Genomic DNA, 19,275 nt, shown 5'->3' with positions numbered 1-19,275 from the left:
CTTTTTAAAAATAAAACATCTGATTATCTAAACAAAACATTTAGATGGTTGCAAATCAAATTTCTTTTTTGTTTTGTTTTGCAGGAAGTTTCAAAATTTTGGCTTTTCATTACAGTTGGGAACAATTCTTCACCAAAGTGTCAGAATTCTCCACAGAACGGAAATACTTGTTCCCAAACAACTCTGCCCTTAACTGCTGCTGAGTTACAACAAGGAGGAATTAGGCCCAGACAGGTTATGTCACTTACTGAAGGTCATGCAGTGAGTTCTTGACAGAGCCAAGTGTTGTGCCTTCCAGTCCAATACAATTACAGTTAGCCCACTCCACTTCTGACTATCATTCTCTTCTACTGTTCTGCATAATGAAAATACCCAATTCATTCTATTAATATGAGTCAGTTTGAAGGTTGTTGTAAGCAGGAGGGAGACTTCCACCTATAAAACAAAGAACTTGACACAGATTCGCACACCTAACTTACAGAACACAATAGCAACCAACCATCTTCTCCTTTTCAAATTATTTTCCTTCTTCTAGCTATTACCACTGTTATATTTTCCCTACAGAGTTATAATGTACATGAAATTTAAATGTCCTGTTAAATGTTTGCCTACAGTATTAGCATAGAAAACAAATATTCAGCCCGTTTACTACAATTAATCTTATAGCAGATCAGTCAATACACTTCATAGAGAACTTAGTGACCTAACATGGATCTAAAAGTGCCCTTAGGACATCCCAGCCGATCACTTTGTGACTTTATAATTCCTATATCATCCTAAATTGCACCATGATACTTTGGGATCTGGGTTATTACAGTGGATTAGGATAAGATGCATATGTCAGAAAAGGTTTTGTCAGTAAAATTCAGGGTTATGCAGCCCAAAATTAGCCAGCTGCAACAAGATACAATGGCAAAACTGAGTTTTTGCAGTATTAGGATGTGTTGGAGCCAATTTGTGTGTGCATGTAATAGCAGAAACAACACTTGCGTGTGTGTGTAATAGTAGAAGCAACACTTGCTCTGTCTTATGATGGCACTATTTGGCAGAATCCATCAGGATACAGATGCTGAATCTGAATTTTTTTTTGATAACGCTATTGCACTAGGGTGCAGATTTATAAAATGCAGCAAGTGTGGCAATATTCTCTATTTAGGCAGTAGAATTTGAGAGACTGCAACTAAGAACTGTCTAAATCCAGGAAGATCCACCAACAGAATCTGGATCCAGCTGCAGCAATATGACTAGATTTTCTTTTTTTAATATCAAAGGAGTGCCTACATCTACACTTGTTCATTATTAACAGGAAGAATTAGCAAGGTTGGGCCCCGTTAGCTAGATCTAGCAATCTTTTACCCAGATCTTGAAAAGACAAAGTTAAAATATCCCAAACTTGTCCTGGAAAAACTGAGCTGGAATGTTTCATAACGTGTCTGGGGTTTAAACCAAAGTAAAACGTACAAGACGAACTGCGGCCAATGTGTCTCGCTGGAAGGAGGGACTGGTCCTCCAAGCAACGCGCTGTGCATGTCCTCGCAGCCCCGCACTTCGCTGCAGCGAGGAAACGACCCGCCCCGGGGCAGGGAAAAAGGACGAAGAAGCGCTCTGGGCTCATCTATCCACTTGGGGGGGGAGGAGCGCAGAGCGAGAGGGCCGGTGGGAGGAGGAGTCTCCGTGGGCCCATCACAGCGAAGTGCCCGCCCCCCGCCCAATAGCAGGGTCGCTGGGCGCTGATTGACGCTGCCGGAAAGCAGGCCCCGCCCCGGTGCGTGTTGCTCCGACTTGCTGAGAGTCGCAGCCCGATGGGGTGAATCGCAGGTTTCTGGCGGAGCGGGTGGGCGCTTTTCTCCTCCTCCCGCTCGGGGCGACCAGCGCGGTCGCAGGCACCTCGGCGCGGCTCCTGCCGCGGCCCGTTCCGCCCGGGGCAGCTGGCTCCGGATGGCGTAGCCGGGCTGCAGCCCTGGAGCGCAGGGAAAATTGTTGCCCGTTTCCTCTGCAGTTGCTCCGCGGGGTGTCCCGGGTTGACAGACCCGCTGAGAGGTAGGTCTGGGAAAGCCGCTGCCTCGGCCGGGCTGGCTCAGCAGCAGCCCGGGGGCAGCGCAGGGGGTCCCTTGGCGCGCGGGAGTGTGGGTGTGCGAGGAGCTTGCGGGCTGTTGGGGATGCTTGTTTGGCAGCCTCCCTGCTGCCTGTGTTCGCGGCGTTGGGCTGCTCGGCGCTTTTCCTGACTCTGCCGCTGCCCGTGAGCAGCTGACCTCAAGCCCCGGAGCAGGGCTCCAGGGGCGCCCCCGCCTGGAGCGGGGTGTCTGCTGGCGGCAGCCCTTCGGGGTGGCTGAGTGGGGTCCCTGCTGGGGGCTTGTCTGCGGTGAGCCCGGCGCACGCCCTGCGCTTGGAGCTGCGCGCCTTCGGGATGCCCCGCTCGGCATCATCCTAAGGGAAGAGGAAGTAGCGCGCGTGTAGTCCCGAGGAGGCTCACCGCAAGTGCGTTCACCCTCTCTCCCGTGGGCCCGTCTCCTCTGGGTTTGGGTGTCTCTGCACTTCAGCTGCGGTGTGGCGGAACATTGATGGGAGCTGAGTCACAGGGCCACAGTCTCCCCCGTTACACCTCTGTCACGCTCGCTGTTCCCGAAGCAGAACTTGACTTCGTTGGAGTGCCTGGGACTAATTAACAGCAGAACTTTATGCTCTGACATTTTCTGTGTAGGCTGTGAACTCAGGAAAAGACTGACTGTAGTTGGAGCATATTGTCTTCTGTCACATTCTTTGCTGTTGTGCAAACATTGCTATTATTATTGGCGTGATTTGTTGACCATGACTGTTTGAATCTTGGTAGGTTTAGCTTTTAATAAACAAAAACATTCTTTTAAACAGTAGGGACTGATTATCACTTACACTATTGATTTTTAATTGAGTGACACCACTATAACAGAGCAAATTAGGGGCCTTATATTTAGCACAGACTTAGGTCTTGTAGTTTGGTAGCAAAGATTTTTTTTTATTTTTAATATCATCTGGGATTTGTTTACAGTTCTGTGAGTAACTTAGTGACTTTGGGAATGTATTTAACTTGTTTGTGTATTTCTTTTCCCATACATAAAAAGAGGATAATAATGTCCACTGGTGTGATATATATTTCAATTCATTAATGTTTGTAAAGAATCAAAGACCCTGTAGATGGGGGAATGTTAGTAGTGTAAAGCACTATATTTGAAAAAATACTGGAACTGTGAGGCAGGCAGTTTTCTTATTAAATGCTACAGGTGTTTTAACGCAAATTCTTTTGTTTTTCAGACTCGTATGTTAAAGAAAGCTACAGAAGTTTGTAGTCCATTAGTGACTGTATATAAAGACATCAAGTCAAATTCACTATTGATATAAACTGGAACTTCATCATGCCAGCAGTGAATTTGGCTTATAAACTTTCTAGTGTAGTATTGCAGTGTATAATTTCACAATGTTTAGTGTATTGGAAGATAGAACAAATACCAGTGGTATGTCATTTTAGTAGAATTTCATTGATACGGTACAGAAAAAGATAGCTTTTTGTTTGTTAACACATGGGATTTACTGCTGCATGTTTTGCAGTGAAAGTACTGCAATTCAGTAACTCCAGATTTGTAAGTATTTACAACTTCTGTGAATAACAATAATCAAAATACTGCAATGTGTGCAATTAAAGGAGAGCTAAATGTAAATAAAAAATTATTGGACCTTTCACAATCTCAGCTTCATGCATAGTTGCAAAGTTATGTCACTCGAAATTGAGCAGCATTGAGGGGAGGTTGTGGTGGTTGTTCTCAAAATAGCAAAAATCCTGACTAAGTTGTTAAATAGGGGTGTTTCAAGCGTAAGTTAAGGCACATATGTGTGTGCATTGCCTTTTTCCCTCTTTCTGTCCTTGTGTTTACTTTCCATGGTAAACTCCATTAGATTTGATCAAAATGACAAAGTTCTGAATGACATTAGTTCTATAAATCATTATTAATTCATTTTAACTTTTCTGTGCATCATTTTGTTCTCAACAGGTGTCAATCAATATAATTTAGCTTTACTAGGAAATATTTTTATATGACTCTTGTTTCTTGCATGCAGATAGTCATTGTAATCTGTTTGATAAAATGAAAATAGTCTGATTTTTTCCCCCCCCTTCTACTCAGAAATAAATAGTCCTGTCCACCTTTGTTTGAACATATATTATTTACCTTTGTGGCTGGGGCTGGGGCTGAGGCTTGGATGTGAGGGCAAGCTGGCTGAAACTCAAACTAGATAAGATCTCAAAAATGCTAATTGACTGTGCAAATAGCAGAAGAAAGGCTGGAGATGACAATTGGCTCCCTTCATGGAGGAAGTGTGCCCACTTTTTGTTACTAATGTCCAAAGCCTCAGGGTCTGATTAGTCTAAAGATGAGTCGGAAGGCTTGGATAGCAGCAATGCTCAGGATTGCTTTTATGAAACACGCACATCTTGAAAGTTGAACTACCCAGTAACTACAACTAATGCAAAGTATATATTTCTCATTTCCTTAGTAGCCCTTATTGCAAAAAGTATCTTACCTACTGAACTCCAGGTACTGATTGGTTTTAACTAGAGCTGAATAAAAATGTTCTCAGCAAGAGCTTTCATGAAAGTTTTCATGGAAAAATGGATTCTTTAGAACAACTTTCATTTAACCTCTAAAGTGATAGACGGTTTGGATCCTGGCTACTGGAGAGATTGACCCTCTTTCTGGAAGGTACTGCAGCTGTTGAAATCAGCTGAGGAGTATGAACTAAAAACTCCTTGGTTTAATCAGGAGGGGTTTGGAGGTATACTGTTTGTTTCAGTGAAGATCCTCAGTGCAGGGGTCTGGACTTGATGACCTCTTGAGGTCCCTTCCAGCATTACACTTATATGATTTCAGTTCTGGAACTTGCTTCCCTCAGTTGTTTGCTCAAACCCAAATTTGAGGTCACCCTTTAGAGTTCCTTTTGTCTCAGGCTTTTTTCTGTAAAAGTGGGGTTTAATGGGTGATGGGAGAGTTCTAGTTGGGAGGGGGTTCATGTTGGGCACTTATGCTGATACACATATTTGATTATTTAGCTTTTGGACATGTATCCAGAACTTCAGATAGTCAGATTATGTGAATAAAAACGTATTTTAAATGATCATGCCTCTTTCTTGTAACAAACACAACTTCAGCATCATAAGAACGTAAGGACTTCCATAGTGGGTTAGACCATGGCCCATCTTTCCTAGTATCCTGTCTCTGACAGTGGCCTGTACCAGAGCTTCAGGGGAGTGTACAGAACAGGGAGATTTGGAGTGATCCACTTCTGGTAGTCAGAAGTGGAGGGTCATCCTGAGCATGGGGTTGTGACCTTGATCATCTTGGCTAGTAGCCGTTGATGGACCTATCCTTCATTAACTTATCTTGTTTTTTTTGAATCCAATTATACTTTTGGCCATCATAACATTCCCATGGTTATAATTGCCACAAGGTAGTTCTGCATTGTAATTTTTCAACACTAGCTCGTGTTTGTATTGAACTTGCTGCTTATTAATTTCATCAGGTGACCCCTAGTTTTGGTATAATGTGAAAGGGTAAATAATACATCCCTATTTGCTTTTTCCACACCACTCCTTTTATAGACTTATATCATATTCCCTGCACCCCCGACCTCCCTTAATCATCTATTTTCTAAACTAAACAGGCCTCATCTTATTTTTCCCTTTTCCATTTCCTTGTCATCCCAAAACATCCTTTAAACATTAGTATTATCAAGTGATACCCAGAGGAATAGTGTTTGTAAGTTAAGTGGAAAACCAGCAGGGGGAACACCAAACGCTTTTCATGTAGGCTCTTCTAACTAATTGCAACTAGTTAAATTTGGGGGTTGTACTTTTAATAGTATTTCTTCAAAGGTAAACTATAGTCCACAAGATAAAATTGCAGGGCTTTGATGCTAAGGCACTTTAACTTGTTGTGCTTTTCTATCACTGTACTTTAAATTCAGCCTTGGCATTGCTGGCATGTCTACCACTGATTTGAATGAGAGTTATGCCTGTGTAAATTGTGCCAGAGTTGAATTTAGTCCACGTTTTAGGGTTTACCTAACACACACAAGTGAAATTGCTCTTTAAAAATGTTTGAAAGTTAGTATTCAGGCATTTAAAGTTGAGGAAGATTTTGTGTTAAATTGTTAAATGCATTTAACCTGGGCAATGGTATAACATACTTCTACAATGTTGGAGCTAAAGTTGTCAGGATTTCCACTGTATATCACCAGGGAACTTAAGCTCCCTCAAAACCATTCCTACTGTTTAAAATTGCCATACGATTTTTGCTACAGAAGAGAATATTTTTAGATACGGAAGTTGACCCTTTCATATTTAAGGGAATTGTTAATGTCCTTGACCCATGGTTTGCTTATTTTATCAAAGGTCAAACAAATGATTTTCCATTTTGGTCTGTACTGATCTGCTTGCTGGTTTCTTCTGTGCTATGAGGTACTTACTAAAAAAAAGCATTATTTTTGATGGTTATATGTATGCTACACTCAGCCATTAGTGTTTCAGTAGGGTGCGTGAAACTTGATGCAGCCAACTGGCAAAGACTTGGAGAAAACTGAAATTGAGCTTTTAAAAATATTTTGCTAGTACTTTATAATGTTTTCTTTGATAGTTTGGTTGCCAAATACATATTTATTTTAAATGAATTATCTAGGTGCATACGATTTATCCAGAGTATAATTTTTTTTTTTGTGGGCTGCAGATTAGAAATAGCTTTCCAGTGCATTTTTGATATTGACCTTTAATTCTAAAGGATGTATGTATACAATAAATATGGGATTATTTCTTCCATAGCTCTAATATGTATTGGACTTCAATAAATGTGCACTAGCATTTAACAACTTCTTTAGTAGTATATTTATAGCTAAGCATACCTTAATCCACTAAGTAGTAGTAAAGTGGAAATTGCTTTTATTCCATAACTGTGGAAAGCCATCACAGAAGTGGCGATCATCCAGTAGAGCAGTATTGTGACAGCAGCAATTAACTTTGTTCATAGCCAAATTGAAACAAATGAACACAACTCTGGAAGTCCCTTGGGGGATGAACATTGGAGTAGTTTCTTGGTCTCTTTCCGTCCCAGAATTTCTTGTTTGCTTATTTGACAAAAGAGAAAATTTCTTAAATCATCATTTGTCATTGTAAGCAAGGTCCTTAGGTTTTGCTGTATGCAAAGTCTCCGATTTGTAAAGTTCAGCAGAGCAGACTCTTATAGTCCTGAGAAACTTTTTTTTAATAGGTAAGTTGTATGCTAGTTTATGACAGCATTTATAATGAAATAACAGTGTTTGTTTTTCGTGGGGAAACTGAGATATATCAGTATTGTTTCACATGTGCATGGTGTGACTGGTACTTACAAATGGATCATTTTTAATTTATTTTTTTTGCCATTGCCAAAATTCATTCACTGCAATAAAATTATTTCTTAATAGTAAGTGTCTAACTTAATTAATACAGATGACCCAAGTTAGTTTTTGTGTTGTTGTAACAGTATGTCACAAGATGGAGAGAAAATTCAACTGCGGGGGGACGACTCCCATTTTAAAAGGGTGCCTCTGTGACCTTGAAAAGACTGGTTTAGATTCCAAGAGAATGGCTTATCTAAAGGTCATGAGCTGAAGCTGGTTAAATTTAGGACTAACATACATTGTTTTTCTGTAGGCAAAGAGAGTGGGATCTGCAGACTGTGAAGTAATTCTTATGATGATGAGGAAAAGATGATGGAAATTCATTTAAAACTTATGCTATATCTTCCTCTGCATGCATATGCATTTCCCAATGAAATCAGTGAGGTCTTTGTGTACATCAGGGCAATAAAAACTTCTGTAATGTCCAACATTCTTAACACATACGATGTATTTGCTTGTATTCTTCTTGTCAGGAGCCAGGTAGGTAGACTAGGGGACTAAGGATTTATCTACATGTGAAAGATGTTGCAGATTGACCTGAGTTACTTTGTGATAAAATGCCTTACATCCACGTGCCAGAGTTCTTGTTGCGAATCACAAGGTAAAACGCCAGATGATAAGAAACCCACTTTGGAAGCAGGTTTACTATTTGAGGTTTAATAAACTATGAGATGAGTTTACCAGCAACAAAGAGGTCTGGCTGCATCCCCATCCTGAAACAATTGTTCTGCATCTGGAAATCCTCTCCCTGGTATTCTACGCTGCTTTGCTGGCTACCTGGATTGGCCTATCTGTTTTACCTGTGTGCTCTCTGTTCTCCTGGGTCATCTTGACCGGATATTATTTCTTTGTTAAAATGTTGGCCACAGCCAGAAGAGGCACTTTGTGACTACAGCTTATGGTAGATTCACACATATCAGTAAAAAACTGATTATCCAGCAGCCATGCACTGTGCTTCTTGTGGTCCTGTTGTAAGAATATTAGGGACATAATAAGGTGTTTGGAAGGGCTTGTGTGATCTGCAGCTACTATGATTAGCTGGACCATATTTTTGATAGAGATGTCTCCACTGAACCACAGCATATTATGGACTCCATTGAGGACACCCTGGCAGATGCAGATCCAGAGAGATTTATCCTAAAATCCAGGATCTCATCAACCCACTGAATCCCAAGCCAGAGACCCAGAAGTCCTCCGCTCAAAATCACAAGCAGAGGACTAACCTGAATATTAGGTGGAAACCCAATCTGGGGAGGAAACCTCTTCCAGTGAGTGTGATGTGCTATATTGCAATACAACTGTACTGGGTGATTTAAACAACTTACCGTATATACTTGTTCATAAGCTGAATATCTTTGGTAAAAAAGTGATGCGTCAAACAGCGGGGTCGGCTTATAAACGGGTCTACACCAAAATTTTATGATTTAAAACTCTGTGGAATCATTGATTTGGATATCTAAAACATTGTCGTTTTGTTTACCTGGAGCATCTGCAGGCATAGAGCTCCTCAGCTCCCTGTGGCCGCAGTTCACGGTTCCCAGCCAACAGGGCATGCCACTTCCCGCAGCTCCCACTTGCTGGGAATGGCTGCCTGCAGATGCTCCAAGTAAACAGAACGTCCCGACCTGCCAGTGGCTTACCCTGTTGGGCTCGGAGCCAAAGTTTTCCAACCCCTGAAATATAGGGTCAGCTTATGAAAAGGTCATACAGTTTTTGCTATTTTTACCTATCTATTTTGGGGGGTCGGCTTATAAACGAACGGGCTAATAAATGAATATATATGGGAGATACTGTCAGGATGCCACCATGTTGACTATCCTCCCTCCACCTCCTCAGGTTTTAATCTCCAACATCCCTGATGTTCAAAATGGGGGCTGTGCCAGAGAGTTTAAAAACCTTGTACTGTTTATTTCTCTGAAATATGCAGACATAGCCACCACTCAGTCTTACCAGGTCCCACCCCCACAGCATTTACCATGGTGCTTATTGCTCCTTCTCTCTTCTGTCAATAACTCTCCCCTTCCTTCTGTTCAAGAGGGTACCATCATCTGGGTAAAAATGAGAGATTGAAAGGAAGGCACACTTCTTGTAGCAGCAGTCACAGGAAAGAAAAAGCACTACAAACGCTTTTCTGACTATCCGTTTTATTAATGCCTTCCTTCAACTTTGAGCAAACTTGAGTTCTTTTGAGGTAAATCATCCAACTCATGTTAGACAGACATTTCAAAAAGGAAAGGGATTTTAAGGCATTCAAGTATGGCCCTCATTAGGTTACTATGGAATTTGTTTTTATTTTTTGCTTCATTTTATGCTGATCCTTGGGTGTCCAAGAGAGAGAACGATAGTGCTCTGTTTTGGCATGCTGACTGCACAGCAGTGCAGCTTTCTCAGCATTGCTCGTATACCTTGAGGTTCCTTTCCACTTCTGCACAAGCTCTCAGAGCACCACCCTGGCAAGTAATAGTATGGCATGTTGTCCTGGTTTGCACATTGCATTTTTTTTTTTTTTTTGAACAAAATCATTTTCTGCTGTTTGGGAACATGCCACAGGGTAACATCCTTCAAAATAAAGACAGGCTACCAAGGTGTGCTTGCAGTTACTAGCCTACATCTGCTGCTCTCCCTCACCTGCCTCAAATTCAATCCCCAGCCTTCCAGCATCCTGCAGAGGTACATGTGCAACTAATGGCCTCTCCCTGCTGGCCTGCCTTCCTCTCTGCCCTGCCACTGGCAGTCTGCAAAGGTGCACATGCAATTAGTAACTTCCCTCCAGGTGACCTAACCCATCCTCCAACCACTTCTCATCACCACAGGCCCAGCAGTCCTACACCAACAGGGAAGAATGTCTGAAAACATCTTACCATCTCCAAGCTCACTGATGTCTGGGGAGAGTCTTTAGGAAAGGGATTCCAAAATTGGGGAAAAAGCAGCATTTTATCACTATTGGCGTAGAGAGTACAATTTGGACAATAACTCATTTTCCCTGTCTTTTGCTCCATAGCACCTAATACATTGGCATGACTATGGACAGGGGTACTATCAGTGAGTGAATACCTGACCAATCTACATATGAAGAGAAAGAGGACAAGGGTTGACATGGTTTACCAACCTCAGTGTGTGGACAGAGGAGTGGAGGGAAGGTTTCCTTAAGCACGCTAGAGGAGAAAAAGGACAGGGCACTGGCTAGTACTTCACAGGCACAGTTGCTGAGGATCATGGAGAGGCAGACAACCCTAATGGAGAGCATAGTGACATTATACTGAAGGGCACCCCCCATCTACTCGTGTTTGGCAGCCCTCTCCCTCAGAACTCTGTATGCCAGGATACACCCTTCACTTTATCTTCAAGGATCAGGCCCTCTCCTCAAAATTCCATGCTACCAGATAACAAGGAGAACAGTGCATACTGGGAGAACCCCCTTCACTCATTCACAGGACTCAGGCCCTTCTACCACTGTTCCACATCCCAAGATGCATATAACATTTCTGACCCACACTCCAAAACCTACACACATCTGTAATCACAAAAACACTAATTTGAATACATGCTGAACTTTTTTTTTTAATCTTTTGCACTGTGTTTAACTTTGTACTCTTGTGTATGTCCAATAACATTTTTTATTAAATAATGTTCAGCGTGGTGTGGTTATTTAATTATTGAAAATGGCATGGCATTGTTTGAAAATTTCACGAGAGTCTTGCCCAATAAGTAAAATATCCACCTGTGCTATAATAGACACCCCTGAAGGATGATAACCTCCTCACATGAAGCTTGTTAAAATCCTTTTACACAGGTTTTAAGCTTTGTAGAGTGGTATGATAAAAATCACGATAAAAGCCATACACAAGTGCGTACATTTACAAGTTTGTCTAAGCCTCAAAAACATAATGCATCCCTGACACTGTCCCTGATCAATTGCAGCATTTCATAGAGGCCACCTCTCTGGTTGTTCAAATTGTTCAGCAAGTCTTCCCACCTTGTCCTCCCATCTTCTGGAAAGACACTCTCATTTCTCCAACATATGTTCTGCAAACACAGCCAGCAGCTATCACACCAGGCAGATACTACTCATCAGCCACCAGCCTCAACATTAGGCACCTTCATCTATCTTACCATCTTCCAAATGCACACTCCACTGCCATTCTGCAGCTGCGTAGGGTATATTTACACGAGTCCTTTCAGCTATTCAAGTGTCCAGTTTTATAAGCAAGAGAAGCAGAGGGTAAATTTAGTCTCCCGGTGTGACTGGAGGAATGTCAACATCATGTCTCCACAGAGACAATAGGAGCAGAAGCTCCATTTCTCATTGCAGACTACAGACTAGAATTTCTAAAGATCATGGTATCATGAACCTTTTCAGCCCAGCCCACATATTATTGGTTAACCTTCCACAGTGATCAACCAGACCAGGAGCACCGTGGAGAAACGGCTCTTTCTCTTGATGGAGTCTGAGGCCTGCTTGGGTCTGTGGGGTAAAGAATGGGCACATGAGTCCTTTTAATGGTCCTAGTACAATTTGGTAACTCCAGCTGTGCAAGTCCATCAGTAGCATTGTATGCATTGCCTAGCCATGTTATCTGGGGGAACAGCACTTCCTTGATAGCAGGCCACAGCTACATTACAACTGTTCTAATGGCTGATCTATCGGCACCAAACTGGTTAGATACTTACAGGTAGAAATTAGGAGATGACGAGCTTCCAGATAACAATGGTTGTGTGCTTCTCTACAGTGAGGGGAACTCTCCTTTAGTTGTTCCACAGTTGCAGCTCCAGGGTGAGTTCTGCATAGGTTTCTAAGAAGGTGGCCTTTGACATCCTGAAGTTCAGCCACCATTACTGGTCATGCCAGGCTGTATCACTATCCTATCCCACCAGTCAATGCTTGTTGGCTGAGTCCTTTAGCAGTGGTTTGCATGGTGGATTGAGAAAAATCCCAGAATGCACAGAGCCTGTTGGCAGATCATTGCGCTATGGGCTGTCTGCCTAGAATGCTGAGCACTTATTTTGAAACAATTCAGGGTCATGTAGATGTACTGATCCCAAAGGAAGATAGTTTAACTGGGAATAACATGCATTGTGGATGCACTGCTCACAAAACAGCTTATCTGTGTTAAGTGATTCAGAACAACAAAACCCACATAACTTTCAAATGTAGACATGCTCTGAATGTTTTAATCATCTTTAAATTTACAGAAGTGTTGGGGTTATACTAGGGATACATTTGGTCCAATGTACTTGAACGATGGTAGTATCGTATTAACAATAGTCTTTGTATTTTAGTTATGACAGGTTAGGCAAACTTTGTTATGATTTACAAAATTGCTCTTCTGAGTTCTTGAGAAGGCTTCTCTCTTTGGTATGACTGCTACAGTTGTTCACATGAAAAGGCCAAATCATCTCCCCCACATGCAGCTTGTACTGTGTGCGCTAAGGAAGTCTCCAGAGGTCAATAGAGATCAGTTCCTCTTAAGGGCCCTGAGCAGTGGTGGAGCCACAGTTGCTATAACTTGTTCTTTTCCTCTACTACCTTCTTGAATAGGGAGATATACCCAGCATATCCCAATAGTTATAGATCCAGTGGCCTTGGTTCACCCAGCCAAAAGTTCACTAGGGTAAAAAGATCCTCTGCTGAGCCAGGCTCCATGGGTTATAAGGTTTGCATACAATTTGTATAGGCTCATAGACTTCTTGCAGTCTTCCCATCCCACTCCTGATCCTTGCACTCATAACTAATTACATGCTGTTTGGGGCTTTTTGCATCCCATATGGAGAAATGAGTTTTTTTAAATGTTTATTAGGCAATTGAAAGTCATCCCTTTTCCTAAAAAAAATCCCAAGTTTTTCACAAGCTATTGTCAGTCGAATTGAGTGGTAATGCACAGAAATTTGCCAAATCCTCTTGCACACTGGTTTGAAACATGCCTTTATTTTCCTATGTTCATTTTTTAAGAACAGATATCTCACTTCAACTTAACTGTGCTTTTCTGCATAATAAATAGACCACAATGATTATCGGGCAGACAATTTGTGGGAGGATAGATGACGCCTACTCAAAGGGAAGCACCTTTTGACTCATTGGTAAAACAATGTTGCACTATAAGGTCTTCCCCACATATGTGGGAGAAGTTTCCTAACTCATAAATGTGCTTATGAAGATTTAGAGACGAATTGCTGACTGATGATTATCTTAATGGGACTTTTGCTTAGCAGCTTTAGAAAATAAACTGTTACGCTTTCTTTCTAAAGTATGTATTTTAGTGAGTAAAATTCAGTAAACGTTGCTCCAGAGTGAAACTTTTATCTTATTGATCTTATAAACATTTTAATGCAGCTTTTTGCCATTTTTATATAACTGTTTTCTAATATTGTAATCCATTTATCTTCACTTTTAATTTCCTGTTGCACATGACCATGGGGAAGTTTGTTTGTTTGTAAAAACTTTGCTTACTTTTTCCCTCCCTCGGTATTCTTTGTGTGCAAACTTGCAAACAATCATTATTTTACTTCCTTCAGGGAACATGGCTCCTACCCCAGATTTAAATCCACTAAAGATTAATGCAGTTTATTTTCTGATAGGGAGTTCTCCCATTAGGACTTGTTTTAGATAATCTTTTGCTATGTATGAAAAAAATAATTGCATCAAGGATTTGTAAGAGAGTGCCTTCGATGAGATCTCTTACCTAGACAGGACCTGGGTGGAGGTAAGGTTCCATCTTGCTGTGACTCTGTTGCTATGACTGGCCATACGAAGATGATGCCTTATCCAGGGTTACAGCAAAGGTTTGCGATATGTATGTTTGAGCAATTATCATTTTGGCTTAGGTGTGCAATTAGAGACCGAGTCAAATAAAACCAAGATTAATGATGTTTGTGTGAGGTAGTTGGCAAGCATTGTATTTGTAGAGAGTAAAATACTCTAATGCTAGGAAACTTATTCTGTTTCCAATTAGAAATCATAAAAATAAGGTGATTAGGCCAAAGAAACGTAACTTTTGAAGGCGAAAGGTTGCATAGACCTATTCCTTAGAGCCTGCTAACTTTTTTGATCATTTCTATGTCTGTCCTGCAGATCTCTGTGCTGTAGTTACTGTTTTGTTTTTTGTTTTTATTAAGCATTTTTGAAAATTTTACCCTAAGTTTGGAGCCTAATTCGCATCTTCAAAAATGGCTTCGGCTCCTGTTGACTTCCAATGGAATTTGGCCTCCTAGGCTCTCACTGACTTTTAATGAGACTTAAGTTATTTTTGAAAATGAGACTTAGGCCCTTAAGTCACTTTGATACGTTTGAAAATGTTACTCTCACTCTAAAACGGGTCAGCAACCTTTCAGAAGTGATGTGCTGAGTCTTCATTTATTCACTCTGATTTAAGGTTTCACGTGCTGGTAATACATTTTAATGTTTTTAGAAGGTCTCTTTCTATAAGTCTATAATATACAGGTAAACTATTGTTGTATGTAAAGTAAATAAGGTTTTTAAAATGTTTTAAGAAGCTTCATTTAAAATTACATTAAAATGCAGAGCCCCCTGGACCGGTGGCCAGGATCTGGACAGCGTGACTGCCACTGAAAATCAGCTCGTGTGCCACCTTTGGCACATTGTCATCTAATCTGTCATCAGACTTTCTTCTTCCACCCACTGCTGTTACTTGAACTGTCAACAAGAAAACAGCTATACAACTTTGCTAATACTATTACACGTTAAAGGCAGAGGTATTTTTTTTGTTAATGATTGTTCATAGTCTTTTTCTGTTGCATTTATCACCATAACATCTGAGCATCTCACAGTCTTGGAAAAAACTACTCTCACCGCAACCCTGTGAGATAAGTTAATATGATCTGTCTAGATTAGTGGTTCCCAAACTTGTTCTGCCGGTTGTTTAGGGAAAGCCCCTGACGGGCTGGGCTGGTTTGTTTACCTGCCACATCTGCAGGTTCGGCCAATCGTGGCTCCCACTGGCCGCGGTTCACTGCTCCAGGCCAGTGGGAGTTGCTGGAAGCGGCACGGGCTGAGGGACGTACTGGCTGCCGCTTCCAGCAGCGAACCGCGGCCAGTGAGAGCCACGATCATCCAAACCTGCAGATGTGGCAGGTTAACAAACCATCCCGTCAGGGGCTTTCCCTAAACAAGCAGCGGAACAAGTTTGGGAACCACAGGTCTAGATACTTATATGGCCTTATCACTCTAATATCAGAATACCTATAATTATCCCCATTTGCAGATGGGAGAATTGAGTAACCCAGTTTTCCACACACAGTCTGTGGCAGAGTTGTGATTAGATCAGTTGAGTCACAGTCTAGTACATTAGGCACAGACCATCACAGGATCTGTCTTGATCTCCTTTAGAGCTGCTGTGATCCATGGTGTCACTGAAGGCTCCATCTCAGAGGAGAAAAGCTCTTTAGTACTTACAACTCAGGTTATATATGAGGTGCCTGCCACTAGTCTCTTTTTTTACATTTTGTCTTTTTGTCAAATTCTATAGTCAGTGCCATACACTCTCCCTTCCGTAGAGACTCCCGATGCACTCCCATGATCCCCAGGAATTGCTGCCTTATTGTAAAGAGAATTCTGCATGCTCTGGCCTACTTCCCTTTGAGGAGACACTCGTACTCCTCCTGCTGAGAGGACTTTCTTGTGTACTTCCACCTGAAGAGAGCCCCCTATGCCTGAATATAAGGAGTTACCTCCATGTCCCCCCGATTCTCTTAGAGAGACATCTCAAGTGCTTGTTCCATGTGCATTGTCCCTTAGTTCCCAAAGCAAAGAAACCCTGCCCTTACCCTAGAAAGAGCTGCCCCCCCCCCCCCAATCTCTAACCTACAAGAAGATAGTTTCTCTTCTTCTAGTCTATTTTTTTGCATTCAGGCCCTATCCTGCAGTGGTGGTTCAGTCAAAACTCCCACATTATCTGGTTTAATGATTTTGCTTTTCTGATGTAAACTCACAACAATTAAAGTGAATTGACAGCAAATCTTGTGTAGGCTGAAAGGAAACTTGAGTGTAGATTGAGAATGGCTGTCTCTGATCCTAGCCAGACCTTTGTGCCAAATGTGTGCAATATTCGTGCTGTGGTGCACGTGATTTGCTGCTATCAGGGCCTTGCAAGCAAAAGGGATGAAATTGTCTAATTCTTTCAGGGACCGATTGTGCATGTTTTGTAGCTTCCTGTAATTTGACAGAACATATTGTAAAACATCAGTGTACAAATAAACAAAATGTTAAAACAAAAGCAATCTGGAATAGAGGGGGCACAGTTTTAAAGTGGCATAAAGCCTCTTCCCTTGGCTCTGTTCCAGTTCCCATAGCCTTTTACTATGACTCGTTGAAATGTCCCATTACAAGCACAGCAGCATATGAACTGCTAGGCATCAGAATAACTTTTCCCTGGGCTTTTGATAGGTCAGGATATTTAGTTTTATTACTCTCCTTATTCCCTGGAAATGAAACTGCTTTGGTGTTTATAAAGCAGAATCAGTCTCCTTAATAGTTTATGAATAAGTTACTGTTTAAGTTTTGCACAGTGTGACTTGCGTGAATACCTTGGATGTAGACATGAAAACAATTGATGTGCATTTTGAATCCCACAATAATATTTGCAAATACAGTTAGTCTGCCTTCCAGCCTTTACATATGCAAATCATACAGTATTTAGAGAATAAGTGTCATCAAGTTTTAAAAAAAAGACATATCCTGAAAAATGGATGTTTAATAGGATTGGGGTTATAATATTTCTCTTTCAAAAACCATGTTTCACTTTGTGTGTTGAATGCTTATATAACTGAATCTAGCATCTAAATTGGGCTTGGGCATACCTGATTAAACAATTGGCTTTTTATTTATGCAGTGGAATGCACATTTTATTGTATAGAGAACCAATGGGAGCATGGTTAAATAAGTAAAATGGTTGCCATGTTTAAAACGAACAAAAAGTGTAAAAGCTTTGACCTTGAAGGGCTTTGTTGGATGTCCTAGAAACTTGGGTTTCCGTTGCTATGGCAAAACAACTCGGACAAATCCTGCTTGCCTCTCCTGAGTAGTTTCCATTGAAGTCAATGATTAAGGTGAATAGGATTTGGCTCACATTGGTAACCAAAAGGTTTGAGCTGTTGCAATATGATGGGAGGAGAGTCTTGTGCTGTGGTATTTTACCTTTTGAGGTTAACAACCTCAGCTTGTGAGCAAGGAAGGGAGACAGCATGAAAGAGAGCCTGTTGTGGTAAGGGAAAGAGAAAGTGGAAGCTATTCTTCAGTCAGTGAAGGAAAAGGGTACATGGGGAAGATGATAGAGGGGATGGATTTAAAGCAAAGCCAGGACATACATATGGAGGGGAGGATATAATTAAAGAAACAGATTGTGACATTTGGGGAAAAAGCATTTGGAGGAACACAAATAAAAGGTCAAATTAGAGCATTAAGGACCTGGTTGAACAATGAGTCTGTCCAGCTCTCATGCAATGCAAGTCCAAAATAGGAAACGGACACACCCCAGAATTTTTCTGTGGCCTCATATAGACATATTTATCACTATGCTGGGCCTTAGAGAAAAAGGAGTAGTAGGGAGAAGTAGCTTGAAGAATTAGAAGAACTAGTAGAATTAGAGTTAGAAGAAGGGAGAAAAGTTGCTAGTGGGAATATGATGCAGTGGTCATTTAGCTAAAATATAGAAGTAGATCAAGTAAAAGTGTGCTTGGGTATTCAGTATGCAGAGCTTGGCAGTCTCTGTTAGTGAGAACAGGAAGCCGCCTATGAGAAAGACCTGTTTAAGTAAGGACATTATCTGAAGCAGGATGCTTTCACTTCTGAAAACCGTGAGCAAGTTTTAGTATTAAAACTGACTTTCTCACACAGTCTTTATACTGACGCAGAATATAGTTTTAGAGACTCTCCTGTGAGAAGCCTGGAAGTTCTGGGGAGATTTAATTTTTAGATACTTATAAAGAAACAAATATGAAGCAAATGTAAAGGCAGAGAAATTGGTGAGATATTGTAGTGAACTGTCTTGTATGTGTTTTTACCACTTGGTTCTAGCAGGGTGGCATCAGCTTTTCTCTGCTGTCTGCCATAGACTGTGCTAGCAGATAACAAATTCTTCAAGAGGTAGTGAGAGTTTACTTTTGGAGGGAGGAGGATCGGAGATCTATCCCTGCTGTTACCATGTGATTCAGAACAGCCATAGTGTTCAGCATAGTGACAACCATCTAGGAACTTCATAGTTATGTTGTTTTAGTTTTGTTTTTTTACATTGTTTGCTGCTTCTATTGTTAACATAGACTCATATATCAAAACACAAGTTTGTTGAATGATTCTGACATGCAAATTAAAACTCAGCAATTAATTCAGTCTCTCTGCCTCATAATAGTCTTCATCATTATATAGGTTTTTCCCTGAGCCTCTTTCTAGCTCCATTAACATGTAGAATAAATGTTTTTCTTGACTTGAATAGATGGTGATTACACCTTGATTATCGCTTTTTGTCCCTTTAAACTGGATTCTCATCTGTGGTCATTAGGCGTTTCTTCTTCATCATTAGGACCATGGGCCCTACTGCAAGAGATCTAAATTAAGATGATCCTCTTGTCTGTGCCTTCTTGACTGAAAAATCCTCAGTGGACTGGGCTCTAGATGCTTTTCCTTGGCTCTCTATTATAGCTTGAAGGTTGTCTCACATCTCTGGGATGGTATGCATGAAATCCTCAAAAGTAACACAAGATTTATTAAGAATAAGCAGAGATAATTGAATTCAAACAAGTAAACAGCATGCATGATGTATCTAGTTTTATACTCTGTTTAACTAATCTAGGTATATTCCCTGTGTGTCA

At 41.1% G+C, this 19,275-nt stretch overlaps 1 protein-coding gene across 8 annotated transcripts in view; it reads left to right on the top strand.

Moving 5' to 3' along the window:
- Window positions 1–1,790: 1,790 nt before the first annotated feature.
- TGFBR3 (transforming growth factor beta receptor 3) overlaps window positions 1,791–19,275 on the top strand; it is a 185,598-nt gene continuing 168,113 nt past the window's right edge. For 7 of the 8 annotated variants that reach the window (XM_032772983.2, XM_032772986.2, XM_032772984.2 and 4 more), the window contains exon 1: window positions 1,791–2,040. The gene's annotated coding sequence lies outside the window, so the exon portion shown is untranslated. The remainder of the gene's footprint in view (window positions 2,041–19,275) is intronic. The other variant, XM_032772980.2, reaches the window with a different exon arrangement.

The sequence above is a fragment of the Chelonoidis abingdonii genome, chromosome 7 (assembly GCF_003597395.2).
Source record: "Chelonoidis abingdonii isolate Lonesome George chromosome 7, CheloAbing_2.0, whole genome shotgun sequence".
Taxonomy (NCBI): Eukaryota; Metazoa; Chordata; order Testudines; family Testudinidae; genus Chelonoidis; species Chelonoidis abingdonii.
Note: the sequence above shows the minus strand (reverse complement) of the source record. Positions and strands in the feature narration are given on the sequence as shown.